Raw genomic sequence first — 13,376 nt, 5'->3', positions numbered from 1 at the left:
GAGCTGCGGCGGCGCCTTTGGGCTCCACGGAGTCTGCGACTGGGGGCTTCGCTGTGTCATCCGCCCCAGCTCAATGGCGACTCCATCACCCAGTAGGAAGTGGGCCCCTGCGAAGGTATGGCCGCCAGCTGCGGGCCCCCTCCCACCTGGCCAGCGCCGCCCCCTTGGCGCTGGCTGAGCTGAACAAAGTTTGGCTGAGACTTTCCCGAGGAGAGAGGGCTCCGCGGGAGGACTGCAGCCACCACCCCGGGAGGATGCCCCGTGCCCGGGTTCCCGCTCCCTTCCCCTCCCTGCGCTTAGCCAGCTGCGGGTGAGGTTGGATTTCGTGGGCGGGGAGCGGTTGAGGGCAGGATTGCATCCCCGCCCAGCACAGACCCACAAGTGTGGCGGGTGGGCTTGAGCTGGGTGACCCGCCCTCGCCCGGAGGTGGAGGTGCCCTGCGCAAGCCCCCTCGGGAGTCCGCCCCTGCTGCCCTCCCTGCATAGCGCAGTGTGGCACTGAGTGCAGCGCACTCTCCCTGTAGCCGTTTTCAGTTGGCGGAGGAGTCGCGTTTTCAGCACACACACTCCCTGTGTGACTCTTATTATTTTTTCTTTGTGTTCTTCCTCCTCCTTCGCATATAAATCAGTTTCAGCTCGGAAATATGTCAGCCCAAGAGAAGTTGCCTAGGGTGGTTACTCATTTATTTGCCTATCGAAAATGCTCAAAGGCTTTCTCTCCTGGGAAAAAAAAAAGGGTGGAAGGTGGGGGTTGCAACTGGGAGTGAAAAGTTGTTGCAGACAATTTGAAGAAATGTAATGGAAGAGTTTTAGAAGTCTGTAGGCCTGACCTACCAAAGCAACTCACAAGAGAGACAAAATCTGCATCAGAGCTGATGTTAGGCACCGTAATGGATTATATGCCAGTTCTATTGTTTTATAGCAGCCAATTACATTGTAATAAGATTGTAACACTAGACTGCTATAACACATGTTTAAAACACAAATAATCATGCTCAGTTACTCTTTTTAACCTCAACATAAAATCAACTCATGATAAGTTTTACAACTTACATTTATATTATATTATATTATGAGTCTCAAATGACATTGATTCTCATCTATTACAATTCTATGGATTAGAAAGCAATATAAGAAGTGGCTATTCATTTAAAAGTACTTTATAATCATAACCTTTTTTTGTACCTGGGATCAAACCTGGGGGCATTTAACCATTAAGTCACATTCACAGCCCTTTTTAATTTTTTTATTTGGAGACAGAATCTTACTAAGATGCTGAGACTGGCCTTGAACTTGTGATTCTCCTGTCTCAGCCTCCTGAGTCATTGGATTTACAGTGCCAACACACCTGGCTCAATTATCTTAATAGCTAGGATTGTGCCTCAAATGGTGGTACACAATTTTAATTCTAGCAATTTGGGAGGCTGAGCAAGAAGATCACAAGTTTGAGGCCAGTCTCAAGAAGGAAGGCCCTAAGCAACTTAGCAAGAACCTGTATCAAAATAAAAAGGACTGCAGATATAGATCATGTGTATAAAAGCACTCTAATACCAAATGAACAAAAAAAATAGTGATAATCTACTGAAAAGAACTCCCTCTCAAGATTCACATTTACTTTGATCCTTATATCAACCTTAATGTATTTTTGAAAATATTTCTCTCATTATCTCTGCCTCCTTTTTTCCCCCTATGTATTTCTTTCTGCAATTCTTCAATTAACTTCTTACATGAGTTTTTATAACTAAGTAACTAGTAAATATGTCATTTTTCTCTGATGCAATCTTTTGTTAAACAGTTAGCTAAGGAGGTAAAAAGCTCAAATGTACAAATAAAGTTATTGAAAACAATATACTAGTCAAATTGATATTATTGTAAGATTTGACTCTGCCAATGAATAAACCATGAGTCTTTTAGAAATGACTAAATTTTCAAATATAAGGCTTGAACATAGCTCCCTCAAAATAAATTTAGTTAACACTTTCCTAAGGGCCACAACAGAATTTTTTCTCTCTAGTTCATCAGAAAATGTTTTAGATGAGAAGGCATTTTTTTTTGGGGGGGGGGGGGGATGGACTATAGTCATAGTAAAGGAAAGTTTTAAAAAATAGCTAAATCTTCAATTTCAAATCTGCTGAGAGCTATAATTTTGAGTTTTTCCTCCTTTTCTCTGTTTCTACAGAAATCTGACAAATTCAGACTAACATCCTTTTCAGTTTAAAAGAGAGGTAAACACAAAATAGACAATGGAGACATCTCTTCTGAAAGTCATTACTGAAGGTTTTGTAAAAGTATGCATTACCATCCCTAAAAATATTTATATTACCTAAGTTAACTTAATGACTTAGGTTAATGTAAAAGGTAAAAACAAAAACAAGAGTAATACCTATATGATCTATGTCTACAGAGAAAAAAATCCGTACTTTCATTTGTAAATACAAGTTAATACATTCTTTTTAAAATTTATTTATTTATTTATTTATATGTGGTGCTGAGGAACCAGAACCTTGCATGTGTGATCAAGCGCTCTACCACTGAGCCACAATCCCAGCCCCAATACATTCTTAATTATTAATGAACACTTTTCAGAAATTTCCAAAGACATATTTTTATAAAATTCCTATCTTGTGTCTTTACCTAATCTTATAATTTCAGTTTATATTCCAAATAACAGGAAATACTTTCTCATTAGAAAATTTATAGCATTCAATTAAAACCATTCTACTAGCCTAAATATGGGTTAAAATGTAATACCATCGTAATTAAGACTTTCAGAAAATCTTAGGCTTTTTATTCAACTAAGAATGGTTGCAGGGGCAAGGGTTGTGGCTCAGTGGTACAGTGCTCCCCTAGCATGTGTGAAGCACTGGGTTTGAGCCTCAGCACCAAATAAAAATAAATAAGTAAATAAAATAATAGTTTTTTAAAAAAGAAAAAATCATAGCAATTTTTTTCCCAATAAAGAACGATTAATTTATTGAACTGTTTGTTAGTGTTCATTTAACTAGAATTATATACAACTCTATAATAATAATATGTTCAATAAGAAAAATATTTCAAATTATTAAATTTTTCAATCTAAGAATATGTATATTTAAAGTAGATATTTTACATCAAAGAAAAGATGAGTTACAGAATTATTACATAAACAAAAGTGGTTAAAAAGGTTTCTTCTAAAGAATTGTGAGGTATTTTTATGATTTCTGGGTCACTTATAATGAAATTCCATTCTTACAGATTACCACTGCATTTCAAATCAAAATATTCTATGAGGTTCTAATAGTAGTTGACTGAGCTTCAAGATATTAAAAAATCTTATATTAAATAAATTTCAAGCAAATAAAATAGCCTAAATATGAAATTACATTCTTGAACTAAATAGTCTCAAATGCTAACTTCAACCCCTGTGTTGCCTTCTAACCAAATGAAACTTTAACTTATTTCCAAATCCCACCTAAAAGTAATATTTTAAATTCAAAAATATTAAATATGAACTAAGTTACAACTAAAATACTTTCCAGACAAAATACTTACCCAATCATTGCTGTTTCTTTAACTTCAGCCTCTGTGCCATTTATAACTGAATCCTGATTTTTGTCATCTTCCCTGTCAGTGATATCATTTGAAAAGCTCAGCAAAGCTCGTACTCATTTAGATTTCACATCTAGAATAGTATCTGTGTAACCCACCTCCTGAAGATACCTGTGTGAAGAGGATCCTTACAATTCAGTCATACAGGAATCAGTGTTCTAAAATTTAATGTGTAAATAAAAGCAATTCTTCTAATACACTGCATACATAAGACCTAGGAGCACTATGCTAGTTAAGACTTGTCAATAATATTCCAGGTGCAGATGGAGCTGTCTCCTGCAGTACCAGCCTCTACAGTCACTTAGAAAAATCAACTCTACAATACACCTTTCATTACATTTATACTATGCAGAAACTGTTTCTCAATATTTCATAGCACATTCCTTCCGCAGGATCAGAGCAAGTTCACTACCAAATTCTACCAAATTACTATTTTATAACAGTGATTGCAACTTTTTTATATTTCAAATGAAAATTGTCATGGATCAACTGGTTTTTTTTAAGTATATTTTTAGTTGTAGATGGACACAATACCTTCATTTAGTTTATTTAGTTTTATGTGGTGCTGGGGATCACACATGTTAGGCAAGTGCTCTACCACTGTGCTACAACCCCAGCTGCAGATCAATTGTTTGAGATCTAGAGAGAATGTTTTCAGTACATATGGCTTCCTCCACATCATATAAGAATATAGTATTTTCCCAAAAGTCACTTCTGTAGAACAGAAAAATCTATGCTTAAATAACTCAAAAATAAAAAATAAACCACAATTAAATTGTGGGATAGAGGGTATGTATGTGAATTCGTGCATGTTGCAGAAAGGCAGCAGCACAGAAAAAAAGAGCACAGGCTTTATAGTGAGAGTTAGACCCAGGTCTTACATCTATTTCTGTCACTTATTTGCCCTATAACTTTAATTTTCCCAAACCTGAGTTTTCTTTCCTTAAAAACAGACACAACTAATACTTCTCTGGCATACAGACAGCACTTGAATACCTATTTTTTTAAAATTCTTTTTAGTTGTAGTTGGACACAACACTTTTATTTTATTTGTTTATTTTTTTCTTAATGTGGTGCTGAGGATGGAACCCAGGTCTCACATGTGCTAGGCGAACTTTCTACCGCTGAGCCACAACCCCAGCCCTTGATTACCTATTTAACACCAAAGTTAATCAAAAAAGACCAAATGGCAGGGGCAGGACCATGGAAAGGGCAAATGCCATTAATAAACAATAGAAAAATATTGGGCATTAATATATGTTGATATGGAGTCTACTGGACAAAAGAAAACAAAGGTTGACAAGATAGTTTATTTGTTCAGTTTTTTTGAAGATTTGGTTTCAAAAGTTATTAGAGCAGAAAGATCTCACAAAGACATGTGATCAAAGTGTATCTTACCAAACCAAGATGCTCATTTTTCAACCCTAATGAATATATATAGAAAGTTTTGATTAAAATAATAAACTTCAAATTTTCCTGAATTTAATCAGTTGTCCTTACAGACTACTACAAAAATGTATTTTTCTATTTTTAGCAATAATATTTGATGTGTACCTCACTTTGGCAACAAAACCACATAGCCATAAGTAAACAGGCTAATAGTTACTTTGTAACTCAAAATGTCACCCTTTTCTAAGACGATTATAGGTCTTCTTAAGGTTTTAAAATATATCTTGGATACATCATTATGAAATCACTTTAAAAAAATCAGCATTTTAAGAAAAATTGCCTATTTTAAAAATCAAAATACCTAAGTCATACTTCAGACCAAAGTGAGGACACTAATAAAAATTCACTTAAATATTAGTAAGGATTCATTGTTTTCTAATTTTGTCTAAATAAACAATAAATATGAAGAGATGTTGTAATATTATCTTCCTTAAGTCAAAAGGAATAGCTAGCATTCATTCATTTTGGAAGCAAACCCAAAAGTCTCAAACAGGCAGCATATTTCATTTTACCTTGGCATAAAATTTGAATACCAGTTTCAAAGGTGGTATACAAGAACCAAGCACTGAGATGGTGTAGTCTACTACTTGATGCCAAAACCTTAACTGAACTGTTTCCTCTGTATAGTCTCAGATACACATTATACAGGAGAAAGCTTATGCTATGCAGAATTTTCAAAATCTCAGAATTTAATCTCAACAAATTACTTAAAAAATTTTTAAATTAACCAAAAAATACATGCAAATACTTATTAGACCTATATTGAAATATATGTACATGCTTGCACAGATGATGCAGTAAGAAAAATAAGGACAAATAATTCTTTAAATTATATAAAATCTATTCCAAGGGAAGAGTGCTGTGGTACATGCCTGTAATTGCAGTAACTCAGGACAATGAGGCAGGGGATCAAAAGTTTGAGGCCAGTCTACAATTTAGCAAGAACCTGTCTCAAAATAAAAAAGGGCTAGGAATGTAGCTCAGTGCTAATGCATCCCTGGGTTCAATTCCCCAGTACCACAAAACAAAAACAAAAAGGGGAAAAGTGTTTAATATGAAAATTAAACAGAAATTCAATTAAGCTTTTTCAAAGCAGTAATAAAATAAGAAATAAACTTATTCTTTTGAATTGAAAATATAAAAGGAAAAAAATCTCATGAAAATAATGTTTCTCATCCTCGACTATTGATAAGATTGGCCAGGAGATACTTACTGTCTGAGTAGTTGTCGACCTTGCTTCCACATTAACTGGCTGTTCTGTTGTGGCTGCACCTCTGTTTCATTACCTTCATCTGAAATACATTGTCATAATAAAACTGACTTGTTTTACATATTAGAGGGCATCTCAATTAATAAGTATCCAGTAAACATTTATGTATGTTTAGGACAATTAAAATGTTTTTAACTGGGTGTGGTGGTGCATGCCTGTAATCCCAGTGGCTCAGGAGGCTGAGGCAGGAGGATCACAAATTCAAAGCCAGCCTCAGCAACAGTGAGGCACTAAGCAACTCAATGAGACCCTGTCTTTAAATAAAATACAAAACAGGGCTGGGGATTTTGCTCAGTGGTTGAGTGCCCCTGAATTCAATCCCCAGTACACCCACTCCAAAAGAGTTTTTAATTTGAATTTCCATAACAAAACTCTAACACATATTAATTAATGCTACTGGATTCCCTTTAGAGTAGTAGAATATAAAGACATTTTCACTTTTAGCTAGCCTGAGAATTTTGCTCTAGAACCAAGACCAATCCAATCAAGTCATACAGAGTGAGAGTCAAATATAAGTATTAGGTATCACATTATAACCAGAAAAAAATATTTAGAAATGAGACCAAAAATCTAATTTTATAAAGAGCAGATATACTAAGAAATAACCTCAATCCAAATATGTTTCCTTTGCAAGTTATTAAATGAAAATTTCAAGTATTCTTTCAAAGACATTCTTTGAATTTTAAACCTCTTTTAACTTCTAAAGCTTAAATTCATCATTATGTACAAACTGAATCCTTTCAGAAGAATTAATAAAAAGAATTTCTCTATGAGAAACCTAAACTAAAAAGTTCCACACCAGACAATGGTTCAACTTTCACAATATTAAAAAAATCATATATTATTTTTATCAGTCCTTCATCAAATGAAGAAATTGCTGGTCTTTATAAAATCTTTTTCAAGAGGAGACACAGGAGGGAACAAGAAATTGTTTCATATTTTCTAAAATTAAGCATTTAGTGCATACTTATTGTGTTCCCAAATGTATGTTAAAATACATATACATTATCTATCTTTATTTATTTATTTATTTATTTATTTGTTTGTTTGTTTGTTTATTGGTACTGGGGATTGAATCCAGGGGTACTCTACCACTGAGCTATGTCCCCAGCCCCTTTTATTTTTAAATTTTTGGACAGAGTCTTGCTACATTGCTGGGGCTGGCCCCAAATTTGCACTCCTCCTGCCTCAGTCTCTTGAGTAGCTGGGAATATAAGCATGTGCCACTAGCCCAGCTCCTTCTCTTTCAATTCTTACAAATTTAAAAAAAAATTCATGTTTATCCCTATGTTAAAGATGAAAAGCTAAGTTTTAGAGAATAATTTTCAGGTTCCTTGGAAACACAGTTGTAAGTGTAAAAAATCCTTCCTGACTCCCTCTAGAGACCCAGCACTTTCCTCCATGTATTATTACAACAATGATAAAAAACTGGAGAAATGTGAATAAAAGTAAGAATCATATCTTGTGTTTTGTTTTCTCCTAAAATAAATCAGGAGAGTTCTGTAGAATTTTAAAGAAATAGTAACAGAGTGGACTGGAGGTGAGTGTGGAGGAAAGAAATTAATTTAACTCCAAAAGAAAGATTACTTTGGGATAACTTAAAAGAGGATATACTGCCAAACTCTGTGTGTGTGTGTGTGTGTGTTTTGCAGGGGAGGGCAAAAATAATGTCCCAATACTTTATGAAAAATGATATGGGAGTAGGGGGAATGCTGGAAAATGATATTAGACAAATTATATTGTTATATTGTGAGCATGTATAAATATGTAACAACAAATTCCCATCATTATGTACAAATACAATGCACCAACTAAAAATGTGGAAATAAAAAAATTACATTGTTCTATGAATTTTGCAATTCAGGAACTACTCATAACATAATTATGTTACAATTTATACCCTTCAGTCTACTGAATAACCTGTACTTGCCAAGTAAGAGCATATACACTGACACTTTAAGAATTTAAAATTTTCAGATGTGAAAAGAAATGTTGAGGTCATTTAGTCTCCCATCAGAAGAGGCCTAAATCCTTTCTATGCCATCCTCAGGTATACTCAACTGACTACTTTGGCAGCTAATGATGTTGTGTAAGTATGGTACATAAACTCAATAAGAACAAGGAATGAACAACTGATAGCCAACCAACATGGATGAATCTCAAATGCATTATGTGAAGTGAGTTAAACCAGATCAAAAAAAGGCTATATTCTGGGCTAGGGATTTTGCTCAGTGGTAGAGTGCATGAGATCCAGGGTTCAATCCCCAGCAACCCCCCCCCAAAAAAAAAGGCTATATTCTATAAGATTATTAAATTCATGATTCTGGAAAAGGCCAAAGTATAAAAATGGAAAATAGTTTAGTGGTTGCCAGTAGATTAGTGGGGAAGGAAGGGTTGACTACAAACAATAATAGCTATAAGACTATGTGTTTGTGAAAACACTAAGGATGATAAATTTTACTGTACAGAAATTATCCCTTAAAAATTATGCCTTAATAAAAACTAAGTTAAGACCAGTCAAAAAATAATGCACTAATATCCTCTTAAAAGACAAATTACTCTTATTCTTACATGGTAGGCCAAGCTGTAGTCCTTTCTAGTAAGTAATTATCAACTATCAGATTCATTTTTGCCTTAAAAATTTTAAAAAGAAGCTTTATATTAAAGTAAGGATTTTAAGGTAGCTCTGGCATAATAAAGAACATCTATAATCCTGGTGACTCAGGAGGCTAAGTCAGAAGGACCAGAAGTTCAAGGCCAATCTCAGTAAGTTAGTGAGATCCTGTCTCAAAACAAAACAAAAATGACTGGAAACATAGCTCAGTGGTAATGTACACATGGGTTCAATCTCCAGTACCAAAAGAAATCAATAAATAAAGTAGCTAATAGTTTAATTTCTTGATGATATGACTTCTATATCCAGTATAGTTTCTGTAACAGGGACTGCATTGACCTCCCCCCCACCCCCCAAAACAAAACAGATGAGCTGGGCACAGTGGCACACACCTATAATTTCAACAACTAAGGTAGTAGAATCACAAGTTTGAGATCAGCCTCAGAAATTTAGTGGGTCTTTAGCAAAGCCTTGTCTCTAAAAAAACAATGAAAATGGATCAGGATGTGACTCTGGTTAAACATCCATGGGTTTAATCCCTAGCACAAATAAACAAACAAAAACAAATGAAACAATGTTTTCCAAAAGATAGTGATCCTTGAGAGAAGGCAAGCAAAGGGATGAACCTTACGACTGTCCCAGCTACTGCCTTGATAAAAGAGTTTCTAGGAGTTTCTAGCTTTTAACACAGGGAGAAAAAACAAAGACAATATCTGAAGAAATAATGACCAAAAAGTTCCAGATTTCATAAAAACTATAAACCCACTGGTCAAAGAAACTCATTAAACCCCAAGCTTAAGAAACACTGTGGAGAGAAATAACCACAGTACATCATAGTAAACATTTTTATATCATAATAAATATTTTTATTTTATTTTACAGAACATCATAATAAACTTTTTTTGGCTACATATGGTGGCACATGCCTATAATCCCAGGTACTTGGAAGGCCAAGGCAGGAGGATCCTAAATTCAAGGCCAGCCTCAGCAACTTTGTGATACCCTTTCTTAAAATAAAAGGGCTGGGATGTTGTTCAATGGTACAGGATTTCCCTAGCATATGCAAGGCCCTGGGTTTATTCCTCAGTTAAAAAAAAAGAAACAAAGAAATTTGTTTAGAACCAATGAGAAAGAGAAAATCTTAAAAGCAGCCAAAATAACGGGGTACATTATATACAGAGGAACAAAGATAAGCATAATAGCAGACATCTTATTAGAAACAATGATAGCAAGATAAAACTTTTATCAGATATACAAAAGCTGAAAAAACTTATTACCAGCATCCCATATTACAAAATATGTTAAAAGAAGTCTTAAAGGGAGGAGAAAAATGATGCCAGATGGAAATACAGTTCTATACAAAGGCATTATGAGTACTAGAGATATAATTTTCATATTATTATTTAAATTTCTTTAAAGAAAAAATGACTTTTGCAACAAAACAACAACTTAACCAAACCCTTAGGTTTTTTCAATGCTACTAACTACTAGTGAATTTGTCTTCCTCTTCACAAACAGTATTATAAACCTTCTCTGCTTTTAAAAGTCTGATGAACTCTTTGTAGATAATGTCTCGTACATAAAGCTATCAAGAGGACATTCCCTCAAATACCCACCACCAAAGTGAAACTCAAACTTACAATCTGTTACCTGACTTTCTACGTTTCTCTCTAGATAATAACAAGAAATATGTTCTTCCTCCAATATGTCTGCCATTATGTTCAGAATCCAATCCCAGTCATTTCTTCCAGATACCTTCCTAATCTGAGTATATCTACTCTTTCCCTTTTATTGGCTCCTTATTTATGAACCCTGCCCCAACCACCTACGCACAGTCTCTCTGACCCCAGGTTATCTTTTAGCTGTTATCCTTCAGTCCTTCCTCACTTTCATAAGCTAAGCATCTAAAACGCTGAATGCATTTGGTTTTCATTTTATACTGACATCTTTGATTCTGCCATCACCTGTTTCTTAACTGCTTCCAATTATGTTCTCAGTGACCCAATGAATGACCTGTGTGCCACTAATCTGACAGATACTCTTTAGCCCTCTAGAAATTAATTCATCACCAGTGATGAACATTCCTTCCTTTGGAAGTCTTTCTTCTGTTAGTTTCTACTCTCTTGGTCTTCCTTCTGACATTAAAGTAGTCCTTATCAGTTTTCTTTTCAGGTAGACCTGGATTCAGCCCTACACTTCATGATTTAATGGAAATTTGGAAAATGTGTCCACTTCTGTGAGCTAAAATTACACATATGTGACATCAGAACAATATTTTATTTACTGAATAAATATTTTAAGAATTATAGTTTTTACTTGGAATGTAACCACTATTTGACCCAGTTATTTTACTCCTCAAATCAGCATACTATAGTGATGTGGCCACATCAATGTTTATAAGAGCTCAATTCACAATATCTAAGCTATGGAACCAATCCAGGTACCGTTAAATAGATGAAAGGATAAAGAAAATGTGGTATGTATATACAGTGGAATATTACTCAGGTATAAAGAAGAATGAAAGTATGGCATTTGCAGGTAAATGGATAGAACTAGAAGCTATCATGCTAAGCAAAATAAGCCAATCCCTCCAAAAACAAAGGTTGAACATTCTGATATGTAGATGCTGACTCACAAGGAGGGGGTTTTGGTGGAGGTTAACCAGACTGGGAACAGGGAGGGGGGGAATGGGGAGAAGGGAGGGGAGATGGGAATGAGAAAAACAGCAGAATGAATCAGAAATAACTTTCCTATGTTCATATATGCATACACGACAAGTGCAACTCCACATCATGTACAACCACAAGAATGGGAATTTATACTCCACATATGTATGATAAGTCAAAATACATTCTACTATCATGTATAACTAAAAATAATAATAACATAATTATAGTTTCTAAAGCTCCTAGCATAGGTACAAATTTCAGCAAGTGATATAAATTACAGTTTTCAGTACTTGAAATATGAAGAAAAAAATCCTTAGATATTTGAGGAATTTCATCTAAAATCATGCCAAAAATTCACCTATGTGATAACTTCTGAACAGGTTTTCTCACTTTCACTTATATCTACTAATAAGTGAATTATATCTATATTGTTTACAAGTGCTACTTTCTATTATTTGGTGGGTAAAGAGAAAGGTAGGGGAAAGAAAAAGAAGAAATAATATAAAAAGATAAATATTTCACCTGTTAAAACATGTTCTGCTTATAAGAAAGAATTTTCTGTGCATGAGAAAGGCCAAAACAGTGTGAAACTGAGCAGTCAGTGTGGGAGCTGCCTGCCCATAAGCTGAGTATCCCCTCTCAGCCTTCAGTAAAGGGGGTGTGGGACTGGAATTACACACCTGCGCTGTACATAAATGACCTTCAAAGCAAATGATCTTCACGAACTTCAGCTGGCGAATAAATTTGCCTCAGCTCTGGACTTGAGCGTTACCCAATGGGACTGGGCAACTCCCTTAAAACCTTATACCCTGCCTTATTCAATGTAGAATATTCTATTGAAAGTCCTTTGTTGGCTTTTCCCTATAAATAAAGCGATTCCAGGTGCACTGGCTCTCTTGCTTTCCAGAGCAGAAGAGGACCCTTGAGGTGGCAGAGCCATGCTGCCCCCCACCCCACGGCCACTCCTTTCTGAAAATCTGTGTCTATGTGGTCTTTTCACCTCCAGCCCAAACCACACAGAGTGATCTGGCCTCCATCCCCTACGAAGGTGCTAAATCAGGTTTAAAGGATTAGGAATTCCCCTGTGCTTTGAAAAAGAAATATCTTACCTTCATAGTTCCTACTCTTTCTCAGGGTTTCAAGGGCATCATGTACTTTGTACTGTGCATCTCAAATTTTCCATTAATACTAGAAGGACCCAGAAAGACAAGGTTATGTTGGTGCATGTTACCCCATGAAGCCTGAAACTTTCCAATAAGTGTAGAACATAAGCAGAAAATGGGGAACTAAAAGGAAGAGGAAGAAGAAAAAGGAAGGAAGGTGGGGGGAAATTATCTACAGGATACAAAATGATTAGTGCCAACAGATTAGCAGATCAGAAAAACATGCAGATGATTAGAAATTGAATTAAATTTATAAATGTTGTTGCTACAAAATATTAGTCATTAACTTCTTTTTATTACTTAAGCTTCCTTTAAAACTAACTTACCAGAATCATAGCTTGGAGGCTTCATATCTCCTTGATTCAATTCTGTTCCATATTTCAACTTGTAGTATTTGGTTCTAACAAAGAAATGAGAAAAATATCAATCATCTTGAAACACATTTAAATGAACTTTATGTTGTATAACAGGAGCAGTTTATGTGGTAGTCCTGGCTTAACACTCCTAGAATTTTCAAGGCTTAAGGTCTTCCATGGTGTTAAAGTAATTATCACAAAAACACTTGCCTTTTTTTTGTTGTTATAACATCAGTGTCATCATAACTAATGAATAACACTAGGAATC

At 35.1% G+C, this 13,376-nt stretch overlaps 1 long non-coding RNA gene across 1 annotated transcript; it reads right to left on the bottom strand.

Moving 5' to 3' along the window:
* Positions 1-3,647: 3,647 nt before the first annotated feature.
* Positions 3,648-13,150, bottom strand: LOC139702977 (uncharacterized). The gene is made up of 3 exons (XR_011705533.1): positions 13,079-13,150; positions 6,250-6,328; positions 3,648-3,698 (listed from the first exon to the last, which is right to left on the bottom strand). It is a non-coding gene; the product is annotated as an uncharacterized lncRNA (long non-coding RNA).
* Between the last annotated feature and the right edge of the window lie 226 nt (positions 13,151-13,376).

Source organism: Marmota flaviventris, chromosome 19 (genome assembly GCF_047511675.1).
Source record: "Marmota flaviventris isolate mMarFla1 chromosome 19, mMarFla1.hap1, whole genome shotgun sequence".
Classification (NCBI taxonomy): Eukaryota; Metazoa; Chordata; class Mammalia; order Rodentia; family Sciuridae; genus Marmota; species Marmota flaviventris.
Note: the sequence above shows the minus strand (reverse complement) of the source record. Positions and strands in the feature narration are given on the sequence as shown.